This window comes from Ambystoma mexicanum, chromosome 7q, assembly GCF_040938575.1.
Source record: "Ambystoma mexicanum isolate Mex_15411 chromosome 7q, UKY_AmexF1_1, whole genome shotgun sequence".
Taxonomy (NCBI): domain Eukaryota; kingdom Metazoa; phylum Chordata; class Amphibia; order Caudata; family Ambystomatidae; genus Ambystoma; species Ambystoma mexicanum.
Window position 1 is genome coordinate 422,756,599 of NC_090941.1, and position 15,812 is coordinate 422,772,410.

Here is a 15,812-nt window from a genome sequence, read left to right on the forward strand (position 1 = left end):
AATTCCACTGGGGAAAAGGGTTCAGGGTAACATCAATAGAGGAGGAGAATGTTATTTTTGGCCACTGATTAATGTCCAACTGAGTCAGGGATTGCTGATTCTGGGAAAGGCCCTAGGGCTTTGGGCACTGTCTGTCTATTTCTTGGAAAAGATATTAATTTGTTCTTTTCTAATGATGCACTTTGATAACCTTACTACGAATAAAGTTGATGACTGTTTCTTTTGTTTCCATTCATGACGTATGTAGGATAGTAAGGATATCTGGATTTATTTTTCAGGTTTAAAGACTAGACTCAAAGCATTTTTAAATTGAATAAAACGGCAAACAGCGTGTAACATTTGGTCAATTGCACTCCATGACCCTGCCATCAAAGAAGTGAGACTTGCATGCAAAAAGTGAGATCCTTATCCCATATCTGCAATTCACCAAATCATCACCAAGCTATGAAGTTGTTGTTTGGGAAGAAGAGAGGGGAATTTAGAGAGTGACAGGAGTTGGAAAGAGCTTAACAAGCGACTATTTTGTGCAACCAATCACACATGTAATTCTGCATTATAGATGTCTACTGACTGTAACTTTGTATATAATGTCTTCACTGTGAAACATCAAAATATTGGAAAGATTTAAATAAGTTTTCAAGTACTCATGCATAATCCAGACATTTTTATATGAATTTAATTAGAATGATATGCAGCCTTCTTTTATTTCATCTCTCTCTATATATATAAAGCAGAACATCCATTAGTTTGTTCTTTATGTATATCCACACGTTCCACCAATCTTCACCAAATTGTGCATAGTTACTTGTTAGAACCCTCCGGACATTACTGGCTACACGACATTTGGCCACCACACTCTTTACCCCGGATTTCGGCCACGTCACACATTAGATGATTGCCTGAAATAGGCGAAACATGAATGTGGTCTTAGAAGGACCCAACAAAGCTCATTTCAAGCATCTTGTCGTGAGGAACAAAACACACAGGTCTCAAAAATCACGTTTTAAGGCCCTAGGACAGTCCTTTTTCCAAGATATTTGCCCTGCACTGCGCCAGCGGAGAGTATTCAGAATGTCCCAGTAGGGTGCAACATGCCAACTCTCAACTCCCCTCCTTGTCTGATCCTGGGTATATCAGCCAGCTACACTCGCCCAGTCTCAGTGCAGTTTACTTCAGAGTGCAAAGCACATCAAGCAATAAGCGACTTGGAACAGCGACCTACAGGATCATTGATTTTCAACAATTGATGAGAGTGTTATCATGTCTGTCTACAGAACCCATGCAGTGTTCGGATACATTTTACTAGTTTAAAATATGAAAAAGATTAAACATTTCAAAATGTTGTGTAGTTAGTTTCTTTTGCCTCCAGTGGCCAGTAATCGGCAGACTTTCTGTGCACAGGAACACACAAAACACACATTGCGGCACAGTAACCGGTGGGTAAGAACTGCATGCACGGTACTGACGGGTAGGTATGTGTGCCAGTATAACGGCTGATGAATCCATGTAGAAACTGTGACCGTTGGTGAGTCAGTAAACACATATCAACAGACAGGCATTATGTAGCAAAGCATTGTATAAGACAGCCAGGGTGCAGCAATAACCGGTGGACAGATCTGTTCACAGTGAAAAGAGACTAGGCATGCAATGACATAGTGATTGATGGGTGGGCTAGCTGCAGCACAGTAATTGATGGGCGGGCAAGCAGCAGCACAGTCTTTGGTGGCAAGGTTTCTCAGGCACATTGACTGGTTGGCATAACCATCTGGCAGAGTAACTGATGGGAGGTCACTTGGAATGCAGTAAGTTGAACAGGTATCCTGTAATGCAATTCCTGATAGCCATATGTTCTGTGGCACAGAAAACAGGGTTAGGAATGCTGTGGCAGAGTAATAGATTGACAAGCTTTTGTGGCCCTTTAACGGATGGACAATCAGACTTACATCTCATTTCATTATTTAAACAGTCTTACTTACATAGGTAAGTGGCATTGGGCGCAGTAACTAAAGTATGCATAGCCATTCCAAGTACATCCGACACAGGAATTCGGAAGTCAATTTTTTTCTGCCACATTTACTAGGATGAAGTCGTACGCTTGCCAGTTGAATGCCAGATGGACCCATTCTCTGGCACCCCCTTTTCTCATGTCACAAGATGGATGATGCATGTTTTCCATTAGTATAAGTGTTATAATAGATGACGTGTTTGCTCTAAAAATATGTTCTCATGGGGATATGGATATCCTATTTCCTCTTGTATTTCTGGGTGGTCCGTGACACTCTACACATTTGTAACCTAATGAAAAGCCATGCCTTATTTTCAGCAGAGGTTGCATTTTGGATACAGAATTATATGTGTGCTCTGTTGGAATAACATTGCTATGCGCATAGCTGGCAGATCTTACAGTGGACCGCTTCAGTATTCAAACCAAGGCCGTCTCTAACGCTGATGTGTTTTTTCAGCTGAGGGAGCTGGAATAATTTGCCTTAAAGTGCGCCAATGATAATGTGTTTAAATGTACATTCCGGAGCAAACCGCGGCCTGAATAGATATTGGTACTATATTTCTTACTTAGCGCCTCCTGTCGGAGTCTCTCGCTTACCAGATGCTCTAATAGTAATTTTCATTACCCAATGAAATAGTACTCAACTGAATTACTGGCGTCCTGCCTGGTGCAAAAAATGAACTTCAGTCTTGGAGTCTCTGGCTCAGGACACGTCAAGACACGAGCGAACTGCTGGGCAGTCGTCTGTAAGAAGGATTGTTACACACAAAATGGGCCTCATTACACGGTAGGCGGTAACCATGGCTCTATTAGCACCATGGTTGCCGCCGGTATATTACTGTGTCCTCCTTGGTGGATGGCGGAATTACCGCCCTACTCCAAGGTGAGCGGGGGCGGTAATTCCCCATTCACCAAGGTTCTTCCCCATTCCCATTTTTGCCCCCATAGGGCATAATGGGAATGGGGAAGGTGCTAATTACGGTACCGCAAATTGCGGTACCGTAATTAGCTCCGAGGTCCCTTTGCGGCACCCTACTTTAACGGCTGGTAAAACCAGTCGTTAAAGTCGGGTCCCGCAAAGGGAACTCGTAGTAAGACGGTAGGGGTTTACCGGTTCCGGTGCCCTTACCGGTACCGGTAAACCCCTACCGCCTACCGTGTAATGAGGCCCAATGTGTCGATATACTTATTACAACCCTGGCGTTAAGGGGTTAACGGCACCGTAAAAGGCTGCGGCGCCGTTAAACCCTTAACGTCAGATTCACACTTTAACGCCTGCTTTTTGCAGCCGTTAAAGTGCAACCCGCTAAGGGACCTTGGTGCTAATTACGGCACCGTAATTTACGGTGCCGTAATTAGCACCTTCCCCATTCCCATTGAGCCCTATGGGCCAAAAATGGGAATGGGGAAGGGGCCATGGTGAATGGGGATTTACCGCCCCGCCAACCTTGGAATGGGGTGGTAAATCCGCCATCCACCATGGCGGAATCCGGCATGGACCATGGTGCTAGTAGCACCATGGTCCAACGCCAGGGTTGTAATGAGGCCCACTGTTAGGATAATGCTATTGCATGTGTAACATCTTCCTCAAGTCCAAATAACGTCAGTGAGCTAGAGTGATGCAGAACGTTGCAAACGTTGCCCGAATGCACACGTTGGTGGTATTCGTCTTCATTTCATCATTTATATAATCTGTGTGTTCCAGGATTACGGGAAAAAAATATTCACCAATTCCTGTGTCTTAATGAACAATACTTGTATCCATTTTCCACAGGGGAACACGTGCATCAACAAATCATGCTTACAGCGAAATAAATGTGTCTAATCAACTGTCTTTATTGTCAAGTTGACCACTTATTACAACTTTATGGAAGGTCTTCCTGTCCTCAGAATGTTCCTTCTCTTTCTATTCAATACCTGTCCACACGCATCTGTCCAAAACCTCTTCTTTCTTCATTTTTCATCATCTCCCTATTTTCATTTTTAAAATCTGTGTTTGCCCATCTCTGTGTCGTTTCCGATCACTTTCCTTCCCTTCCCCTGCTCATGCTGCAATGTATCGTTATAAGGCATTCCGTTTATGGGAATGGCTTTCTTTAAAAAAAAAACACATTTTTTCCATTATTTTTGATGACATGTTTTTAGGATTTTTTACAGGTTTGTTACTTTTTTGTCTTCCTCTTTACAATTTCATGCAATTCCAGCAAACACCCATTTGGTCGGCTTACAGCCTCTGAAAATGACAGCAAAGTGTTGTTTTCTACACTTTTTTTAACACATCTCTCTTTCACCGTCTTTCAGGGGAATGCTGGTTTGTGAAGCACAGCAAGATAAGGGAGGCGACTGACATTTCAAAGAAGCTATGGTAGGAAGCTCGGTACATGAGCATGTATGGCAGACTGGGCATTCCTAGGCATCTGTGCATTACAAGAGTGTGGGGTATCCGTGGCAGATGCATTAACTTTCCACCATAGAATAGCTCAGCGGGTTGAGCACTTGCTGTTGCAATATGTGTGATCTGCAGGTTGCATGTTCGCATCCTGCCCAGGCCAATTCAACCGTTCACACTTTTGAGGTCGCTAAATGAGTACCAAATTCGGTTGGGTGATACTGTATGTAAATATGTTCTGTGTAAAGCGCTTTGGTAAAAGCTATATAAATAACACATCATTTATCCTTTTCATTAACCTGGTCTACTAGCAGACCGTGCTGACAAGACCTGATGAAAAGGTAAAGAGAACTATATGGAATATTTCCATAGGATAGAGGATTATCAAACGCAGTATTTGGATCTCTGTATAGGAGTTTAGAGAGGATGGCAAATCGGTAGGGGGTTGGGAATAGCAGCTGCCAGATCGGGTGTTCCCTAAAGGTAAATGAGGTGCCATTTTGGGGCAGTTTTGATGCCTAACATAGTGGGGATGGACTTGATGTCAAGAAGAGGGACATTCTTCTATTGATGCGTGAGCAGGGTCAAGGTTCAAAACAGAGAGGTAGCATTTGGGGCGATGGAGGTTGAGGAGAGGTAGAGATTGGAGATTGTGCCACGGTGAGTAGCAAGAGATGGAGTTAAAAGACTAGGACAGGGGCTGCTCATGGATAGAACTGTAGATTAGAAGAACCATTTTATAGACAGGATGATTTTGCCTAGAAAGACAGCCAACACATCGGAAGGACGCAGAGGTGGCTGCGAGTTTTGAAGAAGGTGAAGGTTAAGAACTTCTGCATCTTGTCCAAGTTATACCCCCCCTTGACCACATCCTGGATTGCCTCTTAAAGTTCCCTCCCACAAAATGACTCCGGGGGAATATCCCACTGGAGCAGGCAGGACATGTAGCAGGCTCAGAAGGCGAAAGCCACAGGGGACAGCAGGGGAGCAGGTAAGAGTTTTGAGGGGCTGTGTGGTGGGGATCAGTATAATGGTGGACGGAAGATTGGAGATACAGGGTGCATATTTGCTTCAGATGGGGCAGGTGGGGAGTTAGGGCCAACACAAGACAGGGAAGGTCGAGGTTCAGGGGCTTGCATGTTTCTGGGGGTGAAAACCCAGATGGACAAAAATCACGTCCTCTGAAAATCTGTCTTGTTGGAGTGGTTTGCGATTGGGCAGGTTTTTAAACTAGAAACCTTGTCCAGTGAGGTAAATGAGTAAAGAGGGACTCATCTTTTCACTGACTGCCCATCTCTTACAAAAATGTATATATTATACTATGCAAAGCATGTACATGACATTGAATGAGTAGGGGAAACTCTGTTTTGGTTCCGTTGTGTTAACTCCTTAAACATAAAGATACACATAGCAATGTATAACATATTGCTCAAGATTGAGAACACTCTGGGCATAGCTATTTAGGCTAACTAACCTGACGAGAGCATTATTCTGGCCTGATGGAAATAAAGATACCTTTGGACGTCTAGGTTGTGGCTTACTTTTGTATCCTAATTATTTCTATTTGCCCTCTATTGATATTTTAAGTATCAGAATTAGAATTATAATTGTAATCAACACTTCTGTGTGTGTGTGTATGTAAAGCCATTTGAGGAAATTAACTAGTTTTAATTGTCACTTTCCGAAATGTGAAATTAATTTCATATAAGTTACTTATTGATATAATCATTTTATATTTCTTTCTTGTGAAATATGTTATAATTAATGTTATGAGTTTTGATGAGTTTATTTTTTTATGTGTACAGTTTATATTTAAATTGTATCACATTAATAAAAATATAGTTATAGTTGCTTCAGATGGGGCGGGTGGGGAGTTATGCCCAAGACAAGACAGGAAAGGCGGGGTTGAGGGGATTGCATGCTTCTGGGGGTGAAAACCCAGATGGACAAAAATCATGCCCTCTGAAAATCTATCTTGTTGGAGTGGTTTGCGATTGGGCAGGTTTTTAAACTAGAACCCCTGTCCAGTGAGGTAAATGAGTAAAGTGGGAGTCTAGGGAGGAGGCTGGAGCAGTTATCCAGCCTGCCAATGACAAGGATGGAGATGAGTCTTGGCAGAGTGGAAAATCGCAAAGGTTCCCTTTTTCCACTGCTTGAGTGGGATAATGCGTTTAGCCCTGGAGTAATGAAATATTTTGCTATAGGCTATAAAACATTCGGGAAAATGCGATTTAATGAGTGTCGCTTTAAATTCTCTTTTATTTTGGTTAACTATAGCTTTCAAAAGGTTTCAACGAAACGACATACTACCAATGTTCAGTTTTGCTCAAAGAGGTGGCTATAGACATTGATGAAGTGTTAGTGTAAAGTAGTTTGACAGGATCTAGGAGTGAACTAGGGCAATTCCATGTTGTTAGCTTTAACCATAGTTTTTCTCTATTTACTCTGTCAAACGCTTGCACTAAATCGATGAAAGCGACCCTGCAGGACTTTTGCTTTCAAGATGCTAATACGCATGATGTTTGCTTGTGTGCCCAGGGTTTTTAAAAACCCTAACTGAAATGGGTCAGCACGGCCCACCGTTTTGATCCATGAAGAAAATGTATCGAGTAGAAGGAAGCCAAACAGCTTGCCTACCACATTGAACAGGGCTATCGGGCGTTAGTTTTTTTGTTAATTTTTCTCTCCTTTTTTGAATATGGGGACAATGTTTGCCCTTTTGCATGAAGCCGGTATTGCTCTCACAGTCATGCATCTCTCTATGATTTTGTTCATCAGCTCTGCCCACTCAGCCGGGTTGGCTTTTAATTGAATGTTAGTAATCCCGTCTGGCCCCGAGGCTCTCCAGTTGTTCAACTTAAGGATCTTGGTCATGATTGTTTCTTTGTCGTATTCTATGTCCCAGGCAGGTTGGTGGAGATTTTGATCTATTCTTTTTGTGATGTTGGTTTGATGAAATAGCTCTCTAAAGTGCTTTGCCCAGGCATTTGCGCTCACACAGTTTTGTAAGTTGTTTTCTGTGGATGAGGTTGCTTTGACCAAAGACCAGAAATAATTTGCTTTTCTGTTCGAGAGGGGTCTCGGCATGCATTCTGAGTCATTTTGATACAATTTGTATCAGTAATTCCTTAGCCAGTTTCGATAAGTGTGTCTGGCTTTTGCTGCCTGAGCTTAGTTGGTTTCCAAAGGGTGGATTTTTGCGTGCCTTATTGCGCACCTCATCACTTTCCTCCTTTCCCTTATTTCTGCGCTATAAGCATGTAGGTGCTGTTAAGGATGTTTATTTAGCTTCATCCTTGGTTGTAAATACGGGTCGAGTAGTGATTGATAGTCCAGGGCCAACAAGAGCTTGTTTGGGGTTTTCTGATAGCTCTGGGCTATATAAGATATTGTAATTGAACAGATCGCTTCCTTTGTTAATTTCAGGCGAAATCCTTTTGAGGCACTCTCCAAAGATATTCTCATTGTTTGTTGTCTGGTTTTTCAAGTGGGCCAAGTGGCCGTTAGGATGTTGTGGTCACTATGTTGTGTTTCAACCACTTCAAAGTTTGCAATGATAGAGAAAAGCTCATTTGAGGCGTAGATGTGGTCTATATTCCTTCCAGAGCCATCTCTTTCCCAAGTCAGGACCGCCCTTTTGGTCTTGTTCGTTGAGTGTAAATTGTAGAGATCCCGTGCCTCCATTAGTTCAGCCCAGGTTACACCACGCTTCCATGAGTCTGAATAATGCCCAAGGTTTGTGGTGGTCTGTTCCATTGGTTTACTGTTTTTTCTCCACCCTGTTTCAAAGCAGGTAGCATTCAAGTATCCACATATAATTATGTGGCCTATGTTATGTGCTCTAGTAGCCTCTTCAACAATGGAGTTGATGGTGTTGAAAAAGGACTTTTCTGTGAGTGCTTGTGGGTTCCAGTAGACATTTATCGCCAGAAGAAATTCTGGTGCGGGTCGCGCGTTTTGTGGCTTGCAATGGGTCCATGAGAGTAGAGCTGCCTGTGCAAAGGTGGTTGATGTTAGAACATTCATTCTATGTAGAGGGCTGCCTGAATGGACTGCCATCAATAGAACTAAGGATGGCCTGCCTTTTGGCCCCTTTGCAGCTGGCAGTAGGCTAATATAATAGCTGTCTAAGCTTGGGGTGTTGATCAGCCAAGTTTATTGCAAGCATAACAGGTCAAAATCACCCAAGTTGACATCTCGTTCCTTGGTGAGGTTTGTAAACCCTCAGGTGTGCCAGAAGCCAAGGTCAGTTGTTTTGTTGCGTGGATTTCCAGGTGGGTTGCAAGGGGCGGCAATGAACCTTAAGGTGTTGGTTGCTATTTTCGATGGTTGTGCGTTAAGGCCCCCTGAACCCACTCCCATTTCTTTAGTTCTTGGTCTGAGAGTGCCTTTAAATGTGCTCTGACCCGGGGGATATATCTCTCCTTGTGGTTCTCTTGTCTTAGTGTAAATTCCAAGTTTGTAGAAGGGCTTAGCTGTATATGGTCATCTGCTTTCAAGTGATCTTTATTTGGCTGGGGGATCTGCATTTACTTCACTTTTTCCTGCCACAGTTTATTGTGGTGATCTTTTTTTTATTGCAGTACTTCTCTTTTGTTTTGTCTTCTTCTCCTTGTTCAAATCTATGATGTCAAGTTGATGGAGTTCTTTTTCGATGGGGAGATCTTTGATGGTTATCCTTGGGGTCGGAATTGCCCTGGATCTATAACGTCTAGAGCTTTGTTGAGCGGGTGGAGTAGTCATCTTGTCCTTTTTGGGCAATCATGTGAAGCTCTCCAATCCTCATTCCTTCGCTGAGGTTTCTCTGATGTCCTAGCCCATTTGTTGTAGTTTCCCAGCGGCTTTGATCAGCATGAGCTTGATGCTTGCCGATGTTAAATGTAAATAGATGCTGTCAAGGCAGCCGCTTCTAGCGAATTCAATGATATATCCTCTCTTCTGAGGCTCTTCAAGTCTGATATATGTTTTAATAAGTCCATTATTGTATTTCTGTTCAAGATTAGCCTGTCTTCCATATTTAAAATCCGCTCCAATTTTAGAGTCCTTGTAGCTCTGCTTTTGTGTGTGAACAGGGCACTATCTGTGAGTGCTGTGACTTTTGGTCAGGGATTGGCTTTCCCTGCCCATTGGGTGGACTGTCTTTCTTGTTGTTACGATTGTGTGTATTATGGCTACATGTTCTTCTTTTTTGGGTGCGGTCTGTGCTCTGATGGGCCCTTAGTGCGTCTGCATTTAAATTGTGCCTTCTGCCGGCTCTCTCAGCGCGATTCCGGCTAACCTCATTACTTGTCCTTGGTTCACAGTGAGTTCTTTTTCTGTTGGTTCATTCTTCTTGCCTTGTTAGCCTGTCGTGTGTTTCTTGTAGGGTTCCAAAAGTTGGAGAACTTGTCTCCACTAATGCCAGGTTGTTTCTCGGTTCACTATGAGGTGGAGTATCGTCAGTGAAACACACTTTCTGTCTTGCAAAGGTGGTATATCTGATTCAGAGTCTTCGATGGTGTACTGGCTAATCTCCATCAAGTTGTTTGTGGCCTCTGTGTCTTCATGCACTGTATTCCGTTCTTTCGCAGTTGACTTTGGTGGTAATTCGTTCACTACCAAAAGTGAGCTTTTCCCTTTGACCTTTTTCATGGGTTCAAAGATTGTCGCTAGGCCAGTATCCTGTCTGGCGATTGTATTTCCTTTGTGTTGTTCTGTAGATCACAGTGACCATAAAGGTGACAATATCTTGATATTACGTGGCCCTCGTGGTTTCTGGCGCTTGTCAGGGAACATGGTCAAGGTTTCTATGTTTTTGGGGGTTTTCTGAGGAAAAACTTTCTTTGCTGAGGTACGAGGTTTCTCGGCAGGTGGTGACGCTTGTTTTTGTGCCTGAACGGGGTGATCCTGGGTGATAGGTCTTAGCCCGACTTTCGAGGCCGGTAAGCAGAGTTCAGCTGTCTTTCCAACTTGATCCTTTTTTTGGATTTTAAGGGTCTCTGTTGTTTGGGTTCCCGTGGTTGCTGCACTTTTCTTATTCTGGAGGATGGATTTGTGTGAATCCATCCTTTTGTACCCCCATTGTTCATTTTCCTTAATTGTGCATTGGTCCCTTTTGTTGGTTTTCCAGGCTTCGGTGGCCATTATATAACCTTCTAGATGTGTGAGTTTTGAGTGCATTAAAGCCGTCATGGATGTGTGATCTTTTAGTGTTTCTATTAATGACTCATATAGTTTGCCGAATGGAGCGAGGGCTATTGTCACTGCCGACATTATTGCGAAAATGTCTAATTTTTTGTTGGGTGAAGTCTTTTCAGTTGCATGCTCCACTTCGATTGATCTTTGGGTGTGCAATGAAGTGTGCGGCTGGCAGTTGGGTAAAGCGGAAAGGTTGTTGGTTAATTTTACCCTTTATTGTTTGTGGCGTTGAAATTTCTGGGATCTTTCCTTTGGGTTCCCAAGCCTTCTTTTCTCCTTGGTGGACCGACTTCTGAATTGTTGTGTCAAGGGGTTGTAGCTTAGGAGGAGTCGTTTGGTTGTTTAGCGAAGTGGTTTATTTCCTGCTCGCCACTACTTTTGGAGCTGAGGTTAGGTTGAAACCCTCAGCTAGTTTTATCTGTTTTATACGTTTTTTTTATCTCCAGTGTAGTAGTATCGTTTGAGGGCATGCTTGGACCCAGTACTAGGTTTCCCGAAAGTGACATCTTACTGGTTTGCGGGTTAGTTTAAAATTTTCTTTGATGTGGTTTTCTGTTTTTTCCTGGACGTTCCGGGACTCCTGCTTTGCAGACGTCCTTCCTGTCTAATCTATCGGTTCCACACCTTCTAGAATTTTCGGGTGGCTTGTGCAGTCAGGTCCTTTTCCGAATTTATTGAAGAATTTTTCTAGTGTGGTGTTTATCATATGTTTTCAACCTTGATTTAGATTTCTACCCGACTTTTCTTTCGTATTAATTGGTTTGATTTTCTTGCCGATTATTTCTTCTTTCGGATTTTCCTCTGCTTTCCTGGTGAGTGGGCTGTGTTTTTTTTTTTGCCTCCGTTTTGGGCAAGCTCTGGAGGTGTTCCACTTTAGTTAGTAGGTTTGGTGTTGCACAAGCGTTTTTATCTGATACCAAATCCTTTTGAGCTGAATTTGTTTGTCGGGTAAGCTGTGGCTCCTCGCCCGGTATGGTCAGTGTTGTTTTTAATTTTGAGGTGTTCCTCGCCTGGGACTCGCGAGACTCGTCAGGCCGCTCTTCATCCCCGTTTGTTATTCTGTCGCAGACTGAAATTGTGACATAGGAGTGGGGCAGATCACTGAGGTTTAGCCTCGGGCTAGATAAGTCCTTTCTCGCTAATACCTGGTGGATTTCATTGCTTGTTTGCCATAGTGTGAGGGAGTTTGTTCAGGTCGTACTGCTCCCGTTTGTGACACGCTGGTGCTAGGATTGCCTTTGGGGTCAGGAAGCGTTGTAAGTCCCTGAGTGCTACTGATTTTGAGGATGGGCTTGAATACAAACCCACCTTGCCCTGAGGGGCGCCCGCATCCTCTTCCTCCCCAACTTTGACCGCTACTTTGACCAGCCCATTTCGTGGGCTCCCCAGGGCGGCTGCATTTGCAGCTGTCTCCGCACTCACACCATCCGTTGTCACTCCCTTTGTTTGCTCTTCCACCCATGCCGAAAGCTCAGTCGAAGGTTCCATCGGAGGCAGAGGCTGCCTTTCCTCTGCTGCCCGCTCCAGGGTCCACGAGGCCCCGGAGTCGCTGCACCCCTCTGGCATCACAGGAGGTTCTTCCACTCTCTCTCTGTCCACTCCCCTGGGCACCGGGAAGGACACTGCTGCAGCCGCCATTGTCACGGCCATTGACGCAGATACAGCCAAGGATGGACGCCGGAGACCAGGTAACAGGCGGTGCAGTGATCCCAAGAGGTGTGAGTTTGTTAGTGTGTTGAGTCGTGGTGGGGCGCAGGGGTGATAGCAGTGGAGGGATTGGGGGGGAGTCATTCAAAGTGCAAGGTGCGCTATGTGGTGTTGGTGTACATTTTGGCTCACCTTCTTGAGTAGGCGACTTTGAAGATTTTCTCGCCATGAGGGCTGTTGATGTAATAGTCACGTGGATTTCTGTTGTTAGCTGGCGACCGCTCTGGAGTTGTCTGCCATCTCTGCCATGTGGCCTATGTTCTGCATGCTCGGCATCTATTCTGGACTTCGAGGCTTCAAGCTTCAAGGCTGAGGGGGCTGCGGGAATGAAGGACTGCTCACCTCTGCTCAGCTCTGCGGCCGCTCTGCGGCCAGGTAGGGCTTTTAAAGGTCCAACCCACCTAAAGAAAGTCACTGTGAAAAGACTCCAGGAAACGTGGTGTGCAGACTGTGGGACTGCTCACCTCTGCTCACCTCTGCTCAGCTGCGCCGCCACTCTGCGTCCAGGTGGGGCTTTTAAAGGTCCAACCCACCTAAAGAGAGTCACTGTGAAAAGACTCCAGGAAACGTGGTGTGCAGACTGTGGGACTGCTTACCGCTGCTTAGCTCTGTGGCCGCTCCGTGGCCAGGTGGGGCTTTTAAAGGTCCAACCCACCTAAAGAGTGTCACTGTGAAAACACTCCAGGAAACGTGGTGTGCAGACTGCAGGACTGTCACCTCTGCTCAGCTCCGCTTATATAATAACCTCTGAAATAAAACACAAAGGGCCTGATTTACAAACATGTTTTAAGTGGGACTTCCCCCATTTTAAAACATTTTTGTAAATGAGGTCGAAGGCCTCAGTCAACCTCAGGCTTGTGACTGGCCTTGCAATCTTGGCTGTTCTGAGCCCCTGCCATTTTTCAAGTCTACCACGCGTGTTCCTCTTTTTCATCTAGCTGACCATTTAATGATACACAGACCGTTTTTCAATGGGGTTTTGCCATTATACAACGCTTCTGTGAATTAGCCCCAAAGTGTTCTCTGCGAGTCTGCTTTACACTCGGTATTTAATTATCTTGTTCAAAGGCACAGGCTTCGCATGTCTTCGTCCGAGGCCAGAGCGTTTCCTAATAATGCACATGCGTGACACAAGAATAGTTGTGTAAGAAATTTACTTGAGCATTTTCCTACTTCCCCTCTAATCTGTTTCAGGGAGCGATATACCTGGCAATGTACAGCGCACTCTTTCATGTCGAAGAGAAGGTTACCTGTCATATCTTCATGAATGTTGCAATAGAATTTGAATATGTTTTATTTAACAGTGCAATGAAAGCTTTCATGTACTGAGAAATGAAATACGGTCATATTTGATTATAGTGAAGGATTCCGTTTGGAGTATAGGAAAATAACACACAAGATAAAACTACATGAGTATCAGGATTTCTAATGTGGCCACATAAACAGATTATAGGTTGGCAATAAAACATTGGTTGTCCGGTAATTTAAAATAAAATATATCCTACATTAGTGCAAAATAAGGAAATGGCAAATCAGATGTATTGTAAATGTGAAATGGAAATTTGGCTTCCTCTCTCTTTTTAACGCCACCGATTTACTGTCCTTCCTTTACTGGCTGCTTTCTTACAGTGGCTTGCTTTCCTTCATTGACTTTTCTAGATTTCCTTCCCTTTTTTATCCATCTGAAATCGTCCATGTCTATCCTACTCCAAATGAGTCTCGTCTTCACGTAAAAAATGTTTTTAAAAATGCTCCCGTGAGCAAATGGCGCCTGGGAGTTAATAAGGCAGTGTGACTGCTGGCTGGAATCCTTCTACTGTAAGCTGTTCATGTCTGGAAGGATAGCTCACGTGTTTATCGCTCACGTCAGATGTTGGGCCAGCCGGCATTTCATTGGTTAGAATCTTGGCAGGAACGAAACAGCCTTGCTTCCTTTTGAAGGTGACATATTGAGTGAGGTGATGCCGATTATTACACTACTTAAAAGTGAACGGAACCAGGAATTGGTTTCTCATGATGACACACAATATTATTGTGGACGAGTCCAGGTTTTGGGGGAGTGAAGCTCTTCTCAGGGGAGAGGCTGAAGTACATTGAGCAGATTTTTGGCTCATAAAGTGAAAATTCATTGTGGGCATTTTGAAAGTGTTTCAAACACAGGCCAAACAAATGTAAATGTAAATCACCTATGGCAGAATGGCTGACACATTGAGCAAGTGTGCTACTTAGTCCATCGTAAGGGAAACAGTTAAAGATGTGGGTCCTTCAGATTGAGTTTGCGTGATTGATTTTTTGTGGTTACTACCCTCAAATCTTATCCAGCTTTGACTGTTGCCATGTGAAATAGTATGGAATTTCACCTGTCACCCATCCAAGAACTAGAAGAAGCCCAGTTCTACCCACATGATGGATGAAAACAATCTCACTCTTGATTGAAACACCTGCTGATAAATGAAGGGCATTTAGGCAATTTATTTTATTATTAAGTTGTTTTTCAGTTCATAAAACTTTACAACTTTTACATACATACATACTATAAAACATTTTTATTGATTGTATAAAAGTAGAAAAAGAAATAAATACTCAGGCATTCATACAATACATATTATAGAACAGTTATCCGTGCAATACTTAAAAGGCTACTGAACATTCCCTTAATACATTATTACATGTCAATAGCCAATTTGTATTAAAAGTTTTCAATATTTCTAGGCGGGATTGTTTTCCATACTCCATATAAAGCAATATGTATAGCCTCAGATTACACATTCAGACACCATCTCCAGAATTTGTCTGATTGTACATAATTCATATTATGGACAAATCGACCACAATACAACATATACTGATTTCGTCTTTCAGGACATGAGGATAATATGTGCCTAACAGTTTCTAGTTCATCAACGTTCAGGCACATTCGGCAGTATCTATCTTTTTCCCAGATCTTCCATTGGTGACCGAAGGTAGATTTCACCGGGAGTTGGTTGGTTCGCATTAATAATCTAAAGTTCTGTACCAACGAGTCTGGGCAACGTATTAAAAATGTTTGAGGTTTATAGTACTCATGTACAATCCATTCAATATATTTAAATTTTTTCAGTTCATACATACGAGTAAAATTCATCTCCCAATCAATTCTCCTTGCTTTGGATTTAAACACTTTTTTTGATAAAAGGGAAAAAAACCACACCACTTCCTTTTTGTCTCCCACTGTAGTTCTTGGAAGTATTCACAACAGCTGGTCATATATTTACTCCTGTGTGTAGGAAAGTCAATTTTAACAGCATTAGTGCCAATGACTTGTAACAATTCACTCTCTGGGTGACACACAGCTTTCAAATTAAGAAGGCCACGTTGTTGCCTCACAATGGATCCTAAAGACTGCAGGCCAAGTTTGACCCTAATATATTGGTTAGGGCACAAACTAGGTACCCCCAAGATGGTTTGCCAAAATAGTCCTTCAATTCTATCTAGGAAGGAAAGGTCAGGAATAGTGATGGCCTCTAAACCATACACCAAGACAGGAGTAAACCA

At 43.3% G+C, this 15,812-nt stretch overlaps 1 long non-coding RNA gene across 1 annotated transcript in view; it reads left to right on the forward strand.

Moving 5' to 3' along the window:
* LOC138527916 (uncharacterized) overlaps positions 1-15,812 on the forward strand; it is a 366,749-nt gene that overhangs the window by 258,203 nt on the left and 92,734 nt on the right. Inside the window, exon 2 of the long non-coding RNA XR_011284086.1 lies at positions 4,307-4,370. This is a non-coding gene — a long non-coding RNA (uncharacterized lncRNA). The remainder of the gene's footprint in view (positions 1-4,306; positions 4,371-15,812) is intronic.